The sequence below is a fragment of the Pollachius pollachius genome (genome assembly GCF_949987615.1).
Source record: "Pollachius pollachius genome assembly, chromosome: 17".
Classification (NCBI taxonomy): domain Eukaryota; kingdom Metazoa; phylum Chordata; class Actinopteri; order Gadiformes; family Gadidae; genus Pollachius; species Pollachius pollachius.
This window is the reverse complement of record NC_136950.1, coordinates 17,161,660-17,172,402: the sequence shown is the minus strand read 5'-3', so window position 1 is coordinate 17,172,402 and position 10,743 is coordinate 17,161,660. Positions and strand designations below refer to the sequence as shown.

The 10,743-nt window shown below is 43.1% G+C and overlaps 1 protein-coding gene across 3 annotated transcripts in view; it reads left to right on the top strand.

Annotated features, from left to right (window-relative positions):
* Positions 1–10,508: 10,508 nt before the first annotated feature.
* The window catches only part of LOC307088845 (uncharacterized protein), a 69,919-nt gene continuing 69,684 nt past the window's right edge, over positions 10,509–10,743 (top strand). For 2 of the 3 annotated variants that reach the window (XM_079754864.1, XM_079754867.1), the window contains exon 1: positions 10,538–10,736. The gene's annotated coding sequence lies outside the window, so the exon portion shown is untranslated. Of the gene's footprint in view, positions 10,737–10,743 lie in introns of all 3 variants that reach the window. The other variant, XM_079754870.1, reaches the window with a different exon arrangement.

Below are 10,743 nucleotides of genomic sequence, written 5' to 3'. Positions count from 1 at the left end.
TACAAGGATTCAACCCGCTGCTAGATGAAGTGGCTGAAAAGGCAGCTGTAACTTATGTTGTGCAGAAAGTGATGAGACAGCAGATGATGAAGGTGAATGTTTCAACATGCTGCTCTCACTTTGTTTCCCCCCCCCCAGTGTGGAGCACGGTGGAGTGTGGAGGCTGAAACCAGCTCTAAAGAAGTGTAAGTGTCTGTTTGATTCATCACAACAGACACTAACTATAGGGATCCACACAGCAGGAGGTGACGTCTGTCATTCAGATCCTTCTGGGAATGAAAATGATGGTTGACATCACGTATGTAAAAATGTACACGATCACATTCACAATTAATTCTACGTGTATCAAATCCAATAGGTATTATGATTGTTATTTTTTTATGGTGATGAATATTGGCAGCATTGATATTAATATTATTGGACATGATCATATAATAATAATGATACTAACATTAGTAATAATTGTAATTATGTGTGTATTGTATGTTATATTAGAAAAACTAGTATTATTGTTATGATTTTCATACATTATCATTGTTATGATGATTATTTTATTTGTAATATTGTTATAATTAGGTCTATGAACAATATTAAACGGTTACACTATTAGGTAACCGTTTTTAATTTAGTAATTAATTTACTATCATTAGAACATTAGGCATTACACCATGATAATCTGGATATTATTAATCATAATTATACATGTATAATATATTCAAAAACGAACATCATAAATAATACTATTATCTTGTTGCTATTGTAATTATTATTTTTATAATTATCCTAATTATTTTTAACATTAGACATAGCACATCATATTCATAATAACATGTTTATAATGATACATGTATTTCATCTACAATTTCAGCTAGAATACTATTATTATCTTTAGGGGTGATGCTGTTATAATAATAATAATAATTATGATGATTAATTAATAATAATGTTTTAGCAGCCTAATCATGTCTTTCTCCCGTCAGATGCCTGTGAACTCACACTGGACCTAAACACAGTCTTCAGACGACTCTCTCTGTCTGAGGACAACAGAAAGGAGATGCGGGTTGAAGAGGACCAATCGCATCCTGATCACCCAGAGAGATTTGACTACTAGAGACAGGTGTTGTGTAGAGAGGGTCTGACTGGCCGCTGTTACTGGGAGGTAGAGAGGGAAGGAGAGGTTAATATAGGAGTGGCCTACAGAGGAATCACAAGGAGAGGGGGGGGGTGATAACAGCGGGCTTCGATGGAACAAATGGATTCTTGTTCGTGATGATTGTTACGGTGTCCGTCACAACGGTAGTCAAACAGCCATACATCTCCCCCCCCCCCCCCCCCCCCCTCGCTCTAGCAAAGTAGGAGTGTACCTGGACCAGACATAAACACACAAACACCCGCACCCACACACACATCGTTTATGAATCTATATCCACACACACACACACACACCCACAGCCACACACATACATGCACAGACATATGTACACAGACATACACACACACTCATCGTTAATGAATCTAAACACACATCAGGTCTGTGTGCCGGTGGTAAGCAGCAGGTAACATCAGTGTCTCTCGTGGTTCATCTCTCAGCCCTCTCTGTGTTCAGCTGGGCTGCTGAGCGTCAGATTAGAGGGGGCCGCTTGGGTCTGGGGGGTCCTCACAGTCCTGACGTTGTTGAGGACCAGCTGTTATGGGGACGTTTGAATACCTGTGGACCCATGGACGTACCTGTAGTGCATCGGGTTGTTGAGCAGCAGCCGTTGGTGCTCTGAGGGGTCAACCCGTTCGGTGGAAATACAACACTGTGATTGATTTAAATACTCCACTGAACTCCAAATGCTGCATTTTATTGGGCTTCTGAAAGGTTCAGCATAAAGCATGAAAGGACTTTTAAAAGGGACACTTCATCCATTTGCATTAAGCTTTGTATCATTAGAAACCCAGTCATATTTTTTAATAGTCTTGCATCATTGCCTCATTTTCCCCTGAGACGGGAGAGATCCGTATCTACCTCTAACACTGCCTGCTTTAAATGACGTAAAATTACGATTTTTGCATTTACATTTACATTTAGGGCATTTAGCAGACGCTTTTATCCAAAGCGACTTACAATAAGTACATTTGTCATAAGAAGTGAAACAATATATCGCTGTCAGTACAGTAAAGATGTTCAAGTGCAAGTACTAACAATCGCTAGGCTAACCCATTCCCTGTGTACAGCAATGATAGCAGCTACTGCAGATGCTACACAATTAAGTACTATGAATAAGTGCAATGTAGATTAAGCACATTACAGATCAGTTTTGCGTCATTTAAAGCAGGAAGTGTAAGGGGGGGGGGGGGGGGGGCTCTAAAAACCTACAAGAGAGAGTACACCGGTGTGAATTTGCGCTACGGTATGGATTTTGACGTTACTGTGTGACCGGTTTGACCGGTAGATCACACGAGCGCTAAAGAGGCAATGATGTAGTACCAGGGACGCAGTTGTTTATTCATAAAATCATCCGGCGCACACAGCTTTTGGCCGTGTTCTATATGATATTCTAGAACACTCCGGGAGCTCCGGCGGGAGACCTGGAGCTCTATATCTAAATGATATAATATTATATACAGACATCTATAATATAATATATAATATCACGGCCAAAAGCTGTGTGCGCCTCTGGACGATATTATGAATAAACGACTGCGTTCTGGTTCTCCGACGTCGCTGGTCCTTCCACATGAAGTCGCGGTACATCTGGACTTCAGAGTCAAAGCCAAAGTTTTTTTCCCCAAATCCCCTCTCCACCATGGCCGAGAATCAATACACGGGTCCTATTTTATAAACCCGCACCCGCCCGTACCCGCGAATTACATGCGGTCGGCGTCCAGGCGCCACTTCTCCACCTCCAGCCAGTTCCTCTTGCGGATCAGGTGCTCCTGTTCCTCCCTCTCTTGGAAGTGACGGATGCGATCCCACCTCTCCACCTCTCAGACGCGTCGCCTCGGCTGGGCTTCCCGCCGAGGTGGCGCTGTTCCCCGTCTGTCCTGACGAGTCTCAATTGGCTGGGACTGGGGACCGACGTTGAGGCTCAGCTGTTGGGCGACCTGCCGGTTCTCTTCCCGCTCCTTCATCAAACCCAACAGCTGGGCCTTCAGCGCCTCCCTCACCTGGAACCAGTCCATGCTGTGGGCCTTGTGTCTGGCGGCGGTCTCCTCCAGAGCCATCTTGTGCTCCACCTTCAGCCTCTCCAGCGTCGTCCTGGTGGCCACCAGCTCCTCACCTTTCTCCTGGTCATCCTGGAACCTTTGTTCCTTCAGCCGCTGGATGATATGCTCCTTCTCAGCCAGGGATTCCTCCAACGTGGTGAGGGCAGTGTCCGTGTTGGAGGTGTCCGCCTGCAGCGACTTGACCCTCTCTTTCAGGCTGCCCATCTCGTTCTCATGTCCCGAAGCTGTTCCTGCAGGTTCTCCATCCTGTTCTGAAGGTCATTGACCTTCCGCTCCTTAACTTCCAGCATGTCCTTGAGGTCCTGGATCTCACCGTTCAGAGTACGCTTCTCCTCTCCTGGATCCGCTTTTACTTCTCGTTGAACGTGGCCCATTGCTCGAGCCGTTGGAACTCCTCTCGGAGGAGGAGGAGGAGTTCCGTTTTCTCTCTGGGTGGCAGCCGCAGCTCCGTTAGGGCTCTGCATCGGGGTTCGGGCGTCCACTGAAAAACCTGTTGCTTGGTTGAGGCTCTGCATTGGGGTTCGTTCATCCATTGAAAAGAAAAAACCTGTAACTTGGTCGAGCTGCCTCCATTGGAAGTCGGGCGTTCACTTAAAAAATGGTCCGCAGCTTGGTCGAGTTGCCTGCATTCTCCACCATAGGTGGTAACCCGGTTCCGTCGTGCCCCGCCGCCCCCCAATCAGTGCGAGTCTCTCTTGTGAAAAAAGCCGAAAAAGGCGCATTTATTAAATCCATAGCATAGCATGGGGTATCTACCGCCACGTAAAACCATACAACTATCAAAGTCTGGGCTCCGTGAGCCACTGGTGACGCTGCGGTCCTATCTCACATGCTGTCCCGGTCTCTGGAAGCGAACGTCTGTCGTCCTCCGGTCTCCTCTGGAACGAGTCTCGGGGCAATGGTCCGTCCGGGGAAGGAATCCCGGCCCGGTTCGAGATCCTGTATTGGACCCACACGTTATTTTTAGACAGCGTATCCGCTTCTCTTTTATACCCCTCACCTGCGTCTGATTGCCTTCCTCCTTCGCAGGTGTTTACCATTTGCGTTGAGTGGGGCCGCGCTAATGCGGTCCCTGGCGCCCTCTGGGGGAAGCGGGTGGTAGACCGCCTGTATCACCTGCCCCCTGGTCTTCCAGGGCCGCTGTGCCGGGGCCGGGTTGCCTCAATATTTTTTATCAGAAACGGTCTAAAGAAAGCTGAAAAATATGTATTATTATTTTTATCTTATTTTGACTCATTATTTTTATTTTATTTTCATATTATAAATAAATATTGCTCTTAAAATGCAACAGTTTACCTAAATAAATGATTGTCTAAAATGACAATTGCATGTCTTTCTGTCATTTGCACTAAACACATCCCTGTGTCATGTTAAGGTCCCGAACCCCCTCACATAATCATGACACATCGCACAACATCTAAGCACCCATTCCAATAACATGGGATTATTAATACATTATTAGTGTCCATAAGAAAGTCTATTCAATCCATTGTTCATGGCCTGACGAACCGCCGCTTAATCCGATTAAGGCCATAGTCGACTATGCTCCTCAATCGGACAACTGCAATTGTCCAAGTATACATGGAGGTGAGAAAATCGATTCATTGGCTGAAGCATTTATTATGGTACGATAGGTGGCGCTGTGCCCATTTCAACTAGTGGTAATAGATAGAGTCTGCATACGGCCAAGAGGTCGGAACAATGGAACTTTTGAGAAATCGACCCGAAGTGAACTGACAGCTGTCCCACATAAAGCAACAATCCCTTTCTCCTCCATTTAGCGTTTCAATCTGTACTTCAGAGAGTCAAAGCCAAAGTTCCTTCCCCCAAATTCCTTCTCCACTATGGCCGAAATAACCCCCACTACGAGTCTTTACTTGTTGCTGAAGTACAAGAGAGTCGGAGAACCTGACGCATTCTTTAAGATTCATAATATCAGAGAATATCCCCGTCAGTTCGGCCGCGGCGCAATAAATGAATAAAGATCGTAAAAAAACATTTATTTTGACAAATGTGCCCGAAGTTACTACTTTACAACCTTGTTGATGACCAAAATTTAGAAAGACATGTACTTTTATTACAGCCTTGGGTGAAATCGAAGTGCTACACCTTTCCTCCTGTCGGCTCCCAGACCATAGTCGAGGAGCACAGGAGGGACATTCCCTCCAGGCCCGATGTTCTCTCGGGGGCAACACCCTTCACTTTGACCCGCAGTGGGTCTGCTTATAGGTCGGAATGATGCGGCCACCGATTATTGCCAGGCTGGGTACTTTATTCGTAGTTCCACTGACTGAACAGTACACGTTTGCACTGACACAACCGGACTCGTTCATTCATCACTAAACTGACATGTGCAACCGCTCACTCTCCACGCTCGTCCACTCACTCACTGGAGTCACTCACACACACACTGCCATTCTCGCGAACACACACACGCTACTCTTGTAACAGAAGCCTAGTATGTACTGAATGCATGTTGATGAACATACACTTCTTATAGGGGGTAACTACATTGGCACGACACCGGCTTCCTCCATCTTCTTCGCCAACCTTTTTAAATAAATCACAGTTTCTCGTTTTCCGACGGCGACAACAACACGACTATCGTCTCCTTATACTTCCGGCTCACGTACCCCGGGAAAAGTCTTGAGCATGCGCAGAACGCATAATCTGATTCCAATCCGATTGACCGTATACATGCACGCTTAATTTGACTAACAATCGAATAAGCTAGGGGTCTTAATTCGACTATGAGTAACTCGATTCGATTCGACTTTAGTCCGACTAAGATGTATACATGCATTCTTCATTAATAATCCAATCATAGTCGGACAAAGCCAATAATTAGACTTTCTTGAGTGTCATGTAAACGCACGATATTTAGCTACCAAAGAGTAAGCCAATACTAATCAATGCATGCTACAGACCGCCTGATCAAATACACTTTTATGATTCTTTAGAAGAGCTTTGCTCAAAAAGTATGGACTTTTTTAAATCTGAAGTTATCATTATGGGAGATTTTAACACTGATATTCTGAAACGGGATGTTTCCGGGTATAATTTCCGGGCATTTATGAACTTTTGTCGTTCTTTTAGTGTACATCAGCTGATCAATGAACCTACACGTGTGTGTTCCACTACCCAAACCACGATTGACCTTGTTCTAGTATCAGATAAATCCAGGATAGCAGAGAGTGAGGTTATAAATTATGGGCTGAGTGACCATCTATTGTTTTCTGTACTAGAAAGATCAAGAAAGAAGTGCTTAACGCTCATTCTTCTATTAAAACCAGGTCGCTAAAAAGGTATACCAAAGAAGCACTAAATGACTGTTTAAAGCAAATCAACTGGTCTAATGTGCTGCAATGCATATATGTGGATAGAGCATGGTGCTCATTTAAGGGTATATTTTTAGAAGCTGTTGCTAAAGTAGCCCCATGTAAAGAATTTAGAATAAAACAGAGAACAGAACCCTGGGTAAATTATGACATCCTTGAGGCAATTAGAGCAAGAAATAGGAAGTATGGTCAATTCAGGGTAAGCAAGGATGAGCAGAGTTGGGCTGATTACAAAAAGGCGAGAAATGAAGTTAACAGATTAGTGGTCAATACTAAAAAGGCATTTTTTAATGAGAAAATAGCTGAATATAGAAATGACTCAGGAAAGCTATGGAAATCCCTCAAGCAGCTGGGCTACAGTAAATGGATGAAAACCAAAATCACTAACATCACTCTTGATCTTGGCAATAATATAACCTCAGAGAAGGAGAAAGTAGCAGATGGCTTTAATAAATATTTTTCATCTGTTGCCAGGAAGCTGGTGGAAAAGCTACCTGGCCTGACTGGTCAATATGGCGAAGGCCATGTGCGAGACTATTACTCTCAGCTAGGGATTCAGACGGGTGGTTTCCTCTTTGAAAAGGTGTCTGAGGCACTCGTTCTTGAGAAGCTCCAAAGGCTTGATGGCTCTAAAGCCACAGGATTAGGCTCTATTCCATCGCGGTTCTTAAGGGATGCTGCTGAGATCATTACCTTCTGCATCACTCATATTGTAAACAGGTCTATAGAACAAGGGCACTTTCCTAATGATCTCAAAATTGCCAGAGTGATTTAGAAAATTGGGCCCCCAATTTTCTAAATCTGCCACTGTGAATACCTGCCTGTAAAGGATGCAGCAAGATGAGGAAGTAAAAAAACAGTGTTTATAACCTTTAATGCTACCAAACCATCAACAGCTGCAGTCATATAGAACATTTTCTGCTGACGTCAGATTCATTGGAACATATTAAACCACGCTGAGAAACAGCCAATACCGAAAACAATAGTAAAAATCGAAGTATCAAAGAAAATACTGACATAGGCCTACATGCATAGTCCTGTTTACTTAGACTGCTCATTCATTTTCTGCACAAAATACAACAAAGTTGTACAGAGTTAAAAACGAAATGATTATTTTTAAATGTCATTACGTGAGTCGTACATTGGTAGGCTTTAAAATTGAAAAAACTGTCTCTGACATTGCTTATATAATGTGTGTGTGTGTGTGTGTGTGTGTCTGTGTGTGTGTGTATGTGTGCATGTCTGTGTGTGCCTCCTTGCCTTGGCCCCTTTCTGAATAGCTGCCTGTAAAGGGTTTAACGAGATAAGGAGGAAGAAACACAAGATGAATCCAAGTCAACAAGCCAACACAATATGCTGTTGTATATAACACTCAATTACAACAACAAGTAAGAATTCAGTTTACCTATTTCACTATTTAAATGATGATATTTTTACTGTAATGTATCATTGCAACAGTCTTTATATTTACTGTTAAATTGCATCCTTTTGTGGGACTACTGCGTGTTTCTAAAAACCGGCCCTTATATCGTTTTAATCTAAACACCTGCATGCAAAGGGTGTAACAAGATAAGAAGAAAGGAACACAAGAAGAATCCAACCCAACAAGATGACTCATTGACGAGAAATGAAAGAAGAAAATAACCCTGTCTATTAGAGAATCACACGACAGTACAAACATGCTTACCCTTAAGGCCGGTTTATAGTCCTCCGCAAAGAGCTGTACGTAGACACAGAGAGCCCTCTCCGTAGCCGGAGAGCCTGTCAGAGACCCTCTCCGTATCTTACGTACCCATCCAATATTTTTTAACTATCCGTCGACGCAACGGAGACGGCAAGCGCTGTGATTGGTCCTCTAACAAAATAATTTCCGGAATCACATCTCTGGTTGGAATTTGCACCTAATATACTTTGTAAATTGTTTACTTCGCACATTAAGGACCAATAGAACACCAATTAATATTTTCAAAAGCTTTGGAAGTTTATTTAGAACACTATTTACATGGTTTGTAGTCAACATATAAGATCAATCGGGCGGCGAATTGCATTGCGTATCTGACATCCCGCCGGAGAACTTTGAATGCCCGAGGGGTCTCCGTAGTTATGAAGTCGGATTACGGATTAAGGAGTCGGAGTAGTATACGTTGGACTTTACTCCGAGTATTCTGAGGACACTGTACTCAGTAGATTAGTTTTACCTGCCTATCCACCATTCAGTCTGTACATTTTCTTCTCTGTTCTCTTTTAAAGATCGGATGAGGTGGGCCCCATACATATCTTCGCCTTGGGCCCCCAATTTGCTAAATCCGCCACTGTGTGCCTCCTTGCCTTGGCTCCTTTCTGAATAGCTGCCTGTAAAGGGTTTAGCAAGATAAGAAGGAAGAAACACAAGAATAATCCAAGTCAACAAGCCAACACAATATGCTGTTGTATATAACACTAAATTACAACAACAAGTAAGAATTCAGTTTACCTAATTCACTATTTAAATGATGATATTTTTACTGTAATGTATCGTTGCAACAGTCTTTATATTTACTGTTAAATTGCATCCTTTTGTGGGACTACTGCGTGTTTCCAAAAACCGGCCCTTATATCGTTTTAATCTAAACACCTGCATGTAAAGGGTATAACAAGATAAGAAGAAAGGAACACAAGAAGAATCCAACCCAACAAGATGACTCATTGACGAGAAATGAAAGAAGAAAATAACTCTGTCTATTAGAGAATCACACGACAGTACAAACATGCTTACCCTTAAGGCCGGTTTATAGTCCTCCGCAAAGAGCTGTACGTAGACACAGAGAGCCCTCTCCGTAGCCGGAGAGCCTGTCAGAGACCCTCTCCGTAGCTTACGTACCCATCCAATATTTTTTAACTATCCGTCGATGCAACGGAGACGGCAAGCGCTGTGATTGGTCCTCTAACAAAATAATTTCCGGAATCACATCTCCGGTTGGAATTTGCACCTAATATACTTTGTACATTGTTTACTTTGCACATTAACCAATAGAACATCAATTAAGATTTTCAAAAGCTTTGGAAGTTTATTTACAACACTATTTACATGGTTTGTAGTCAACATATAAGATCGATCGGACGGCGAATTGCATTGCGTATCTGACATCCCGCCGGAGAACTTTGAATGCTTGAGGGGTCTCCGTAATTACTGAGTCAGATTACGGATGAAGGAGTCGGAGCAGTATACTTTGGTCTTTACTCTGAGTATTCTGAGGACACTGTACTCAGTAGATTAGTTTTACCTGCCTATCCACCATTCAGTCTGTACATTTTCTTGTCCGTTTTCTTTTAAAGATCGGATGAGGTGGGCCCCATACATATCTTCGCCTCGGGCCCCCAATTTGCTAAATCCGCCACTGTGTGCCTTCTTGCCTTGGCTCCTTTCTGAATAGCTGCCTATAAAGCGTTTAACAAGATAAGAAGGAAGAAACACAACCTTAGTTTTTTAACAGGTTTTATGTTATATATCTGCTTGTTTTGATATATTTTTTTAAATATCTGTATTCAGTGCATGATCACATCACTGTATATTTTTACTGCCATGCGGGCCGCAAACAGAGGCTTGGCGAGCCGCGCAATGAGTAACGCTGCACTACGGGAATGTATGAGAAGGAAATCGAGTCAGTGGACCTGCGATAAGCTGCTGACTCTGAACAAACTCGTATTCGAGATGGACGTGTTGTAACGCATTTTTAGTCAATGAAATGTTAACACAACAGTACACATTTAACCATTTAATGAATTGAATGAATTGAAATTTTAGGGGAAGCAGAGCTTCCCTTGCAGTCTAAGAGAAATCCCCACTGCCTTGAAGTCTTACTTTAGTTTCACTATTCAGCCCTCAGTGTGGGCGTCAGCACTGAGGGCTGGTGGTTTTTGACTACCTTATCTTATCACTTCATCAGTTTTGGTTATGTGCCCTGATGGCTGCTTAGGAACTTAAACGATGTGACGCAGTTATCTGTTGTTCAAAACTCTTCCTCATTTGGTCTGTCTTCCCTGAGGAGCCCAGCAGCTCAATCTTTACTCTCAACACCTTTAGAACCGTGTTAATGTTCTGTCTCGCTTCTAAACACTTCTCTTTATTCCCTCCTTTCCTTGCATTTGTGCTTCTATATTTCCATTCAACACGGGCAGAACACATTTCATCACGGAAAAGATAAGGTACCGT